Here is a 4,818-nt window from a genome sequence, read left to right as displayed (position 1 = left end):
AAGAAGAAGAAGAAGAAGAAGAAGAAGAAGAAGAAGAAGAAGAAGAAGAAGAAGAAGAAGAAGAAGAAGAAGAAGAAGAAGAAGATTAATAATGATAATATTAATAATATTAATTAAAATAAAATAAAATATAAATTAAGAAATTTGTAATATAATACCTTGTTTCAAAGATCTTTTTCTTCAAATCTTCAAATTGCAGATTTTTCTATAATCTAGTTGACATTTTAATAGCATTTATGGATTGTCAGTATCAGAAGTATAAATGTTATCCTTGTTTAACTATTTGCATTTGTATCTTAACCCTTAATCTTCTGCAATCAGAGCGAGGTCTAATGGATGTCTTTCAGTTTGTTCCAAGACAGGTTTTTCTCTATCAAAAGAATAAAATATATTGAATTTAACAAATGTAAAAAGCAAAATAACAGAACATTATTAAAAAACATCTCTACCAAAATTATTTGAAATAAATTTATAAATACAAAAGACATGAAATAAAATTGAAATTAAAAGTTAAAAAGTTAAAAATAAATCAGTTGTAGATTAAAAAAACTATAAGTGAAAATGAGAAAAAGAAAGCATTTTCTGCATAAATGAAATTATTTTTAAAGATTATTTCAAAATTTGAAATCTGGCATTGATACGTAAGAGCTAGTTAATAACTGTAATTATTAAAATATTACTGTTTGCCTTCGGGCTTCTAAATGTTGATGAATTTTATAAACTTAATCAATGTTTGTGAAATCTCAATACATGGAACATCTAAGGCAGAACTGTTAGCACACAAACCAAAATGCTTTGCGGTATTTTGTCCATCTTGATGTTCTGAGTTCAAATTCTGTCAAAGTCAACTTTGCTTTTCATGCTTTTGGGGTTGATGAAATAAGTACCAGCCAGACACCAGGATTGGTAGAACTGAAATGTCCCCTCTCCACAAACTGCCGGCCTTGTGCCAAAACTGGAAACTAAAATGTAGCAAGTTGAAAGAACCTTAAGCGTGCCTTGGCAAAATGCTTAGTGGAAGGTTGCCCATCTTTGCATTTAGAGTTCAAATTCCACCAAAGTTCAAATTCCACCAAAGTTCAAATTCCTTTTGGGGTCAATAGAAAAAAGAGGGGTTGAGCACTGTGGCTGATGCAACCGGCTTAGTCCCTTTCCTGAAATTGCTGGCCTGGTGCCAGAATTTGAAACCAGTATTTGTGACATCTGGTAACCTTTTCCAAAGTAGGCGTCTAAGTTGTGGTCAAGTATCACCCTTGTATTGAAGAACTTCCTTTCAAAACCAGATATATGCCACTAGGAGCGGCTGTGTGGTAAGTAGCTTGCTTACCAACCACATGGTTACGGGTTCAGTCCCACTGTGTGGCACTTTGGGCAAGAGTCTTCTACTATAGCCTCGGGCCGACCAAAGCGTTCTGAGTGGATTCGGTTGACAGAAACTGAAAGGCGGCGAGCTGGCAGAAACGTTAGCACGCCGAGCAAAATTCTTAGCGGTATTTCGTCTACCATTACGTTCTGAGTTCAAATTCTGCCAAGGTCGACTTTGCCTTTCATCCTTTCGAGGTCGATAAATTAAGTACCAGTTATGCGCTGGCGTCAATGTAATCGACTTAACCCCTTTGTCTGTCCTTTTTTGTCTCCTCTATATTTAGCCCCTTGTGGGCAATAAGGAATTAAGAAACTGAAAGAAGCCCATTGTATATATATATATATATGTGTGTGTGTGTGTTTGTGTGTGTGTGTGTGTGTGTGTGTGTGTTTGTTGCCCCATCATCGCTTGACAATTGATATTGGGGTGTTTATGATGATGAAGATGATCATGGTGGTGGTGGTGGTGATGGTGATGACGATGATGATGATGCTGGTGGTGGTACAGATGGAGATGATGAAGATGATCGTGGTGGTGGTGGTGGTGATGGTGATAATGATGATGGTGATGGTGATGATGATGATGATGCGATGGTGATGATGGTGTTGGTGATGGTGATCATGACAACGGTGATGGTGGGAGAGATGATGATGACGACAATAGTGTTGGTGATGATGATGATGATGATGGTGGTGCAGATAGAGATGATGATGAAAATGATCATGGTGGTGGCGGTGGTGGTGGTGGTGGTGATGATAGTGATGGTGATAAGGATGGTGATGATGATGATAGCATGGTGATGGTGATGGTGATGATGGTGTTGGTGATGTCGATCATGACAACAGTGATGGTGAGAGAAATGATGATGATGATGTATGTCTTCCATCCATATTTTCTTTTTTTTTCAGTGTTCCTAAACATCTCTTCCTTTCTAGCCATTCCTCTCTTTCCACATGAGGTTAAACACACAACATATTCACATCCATTGTCCTTGATTGTAAAATATTTCATTTTGTCTTCTTCCTACAGCACAGCATCTCGTAACACAAACAAACCATCATTTATTATTCTCCAATGTTATCTTGTAATACCACAAATATATAACATATTGCATTTATTAAGCAAGGCAACTTTTGAACTTTTTCATATATCAAGCTGAAAATATATGACCTGGCCCTTTCTGGGTTCCTGCTCTTCGTAAAGGATTATATCAACTCAAATTCTGGCTTAACATTAATTGTACTCTGTTATCGAAATGGTTGATGGCTATTTCAGAAAATCTTATTCGATACTGTGATATTTATTAATGAGATAAGACTTTAACATAGAAGTGTGTTAAACCCAGAGCTCTCGCAGTGCTAACCAGGGTTCTATATTCACATGAATATATTACAAAATGGAATGGATTTATTTGTGGTTAATGAGAACAATCTGATTGGTTTCAAGTCTTTGTAGTCTATTTCTTATGGTAATAAGATATATATTGCAAATATCTACGATGTTATATTAAGGAAATTATTCTAAAGATGCTAGTCCATTGATATTAAAATTCAAAGTCTATAATTCATGATTAAAATATTATAGGCTTTGAATTGGTTGGCCAACTGATTAACCAGCCAACCAACTGGCATTCTGAAGATCAGGAAAGAATTAATACATTTTGAAAATAATTTAAATGTAATGCTGGAAAGTTCCAACTGTTCGAACAAATATAATAATAGTATTTTTCATGGTAAGTTCTTGCTTGTCACATACATTGCTATTTCTGTGTTTTTTAATGTTGTTTTTGTCATTTATTAGCTTGGTTCGGTTTTTGAAAAATAAAGATATTGTAAAAAGGCATAGCTCTGTGGTAAGAAGCTTGCTTTCCAACCTCATGGTTCCCAGATCAGTTCCACTGCATGGCACCTTGGGCAAGTGTCTTTCTGCTTTAACCTCGTGCTGAGCAAAGCCTTGTGAGTGGATTTGGGAGACAGAAACTGAAAGAAGTCCATGTTACATCATCATCATTTAATGCCTGCCTTCCATGCTGGCATGGGTTGGACAGTTTGACAGGGGCTGGCCAGGCAGGAGCCTACACCAAACTTCTATATCTGTTTCGGCAGCATTTTTATGGCAGGATGCCTTCCTAACAATAGAGTTCATATCTGGTGACTGGCTTGGTCATGGAAGTTTTTTTTATGTCATTCTCATCCAACAAATTTTGGGTCATTGTAGCCGTGTGAGAAGGAGCCCCATCTTCCATAAATAAAGAGTCATCTTTAATCATTTCACTACTGGAAAAGATTGGAAGAAGTCCTTTCTGCAATATGGACACATATTTATCTAAGTTTATGATTCCCTTACACTCCTGATTGAGCATTGCTCCAAATTGCCCCCCAGACCATCACAGAATAGTTGTCTTGTTTCATTGTTAGCGGCAATCTTTTCATGTCAAATTCTTGATCACAGTCTCCAGACCCACACTTGACCACTGTCAGAAAATACAACAAATCTGGACTCATCAGAAAATATGATAGTGTCCTAAAATGCTAGCGGCCTCTACACCATCTCACTGGCCGGATCTTTTCTTTGCTCGATGTTGACTGGTCGAAGAAGTGGCTTCCTTTTTGCTGCTCTGCAATGGAAGCCGAGTTTGTGGAGTTACCTGACAGCTGCTCTGGGACTGACATCAACTTGTTCTGCTATGTCAGAAGCCTTGCAATGAGGATTATCCTCCACACTTCTCTTAACAAAGCAAAGGTTCCTGTCAGAGGGCCCTGGTCAACCTGGGCAAGGTGATGTGGACTTCTTCCGGTCTCTGGTGAATTGCACAATCACCCTATTAACTATAGAAAATGGGAGCTGAAGATTTTCTGCAATTTTACACTGACTAGGTCCACTTTCAGATTGACCCAGTCTCTTTGAAATTTGGACAGTTCCAAGGCTTCTTTTGTACATGGCATGATTAAACAAAAAAGTCCATTAATAAAAAAATGTAAACAATTTGAAATTAAAATAAGCATAAAACAATGTTTTATGTGTGTCTATTTACTTCTGTCATGTGTGTGTGTGTGTGTGTGTGTGTGTGGGTGTGCGTGTGTATGTATGTGTGTGCGTGTGTTTATATCGTTTCTATTATGTAAAAGTGTTGTAAGTCCAAAACATTGCTTTTTCAGAAAATGGAAAAATAGTTTCACCATTCCATAGCAAAACTGTTGTACTACACTCTGACAATTTTTGATATCTTGTCATCTGAAGCAGATGGAGATACGATAGTTTGACCTAAAGAACCGGTCTTTGCAAGCAAAATTAAATATTGGAAAACAGGCATTTGGCCAAATTTGCACATAAAACAGTTTAACATAATAGCAACGATATGTATATATAGATATATATACACATTCACACATATATATACATATATGTATATACATACATAAAAACATATAATTTATATATATATATATATA

At 36.5% G+C, this 4,818-nt stretch overlaps 1 long non-coding RNA gene across 3 annotated transcripts in view; it reads right to left on the bottom strand.

Annotated features, from left to right (window-relative positions):
• The window catches only part of LOC106878534 (uncharacterized), a 24,335-nt gene that overhangs the window by 11,913 nt on the left and 7,604 nt on the right, over positions 1 to 4,818 (bottom strand). For all 3 annotated transcript variants that reach the window (XR_008263645.1, XR_008263647.1, XR_008263646.1), the window contains exon 4: positions 159 to 370. This is a non-coding gene — a long non-coding RNA (uncharacterized LOC106878534). The remainder of the gene's footprint in view (positions 1 to 158; positions 371 to 4,818) is intronic.

Source organism: Octopus bimaculoides, chromosome 3 (genome assembly GCF_001194135.2).
Source record: "Octopus bimaculoides isolate UCB-OBI-ISO-001 chromosome 3, ASM119413v2, whole genome shotgun sequence".
NCBI lineage: Eukaryota > Metazoa > Mollusca > Cephalopoda > Octopoda > Octopodidae > Octopus > Octopus bimaculoides.
The sequence above is the reverse complement of the archived record's forward strand: the minus strand, read 5'-3'. Positions and strand labels throughout refer to the sequence as shown.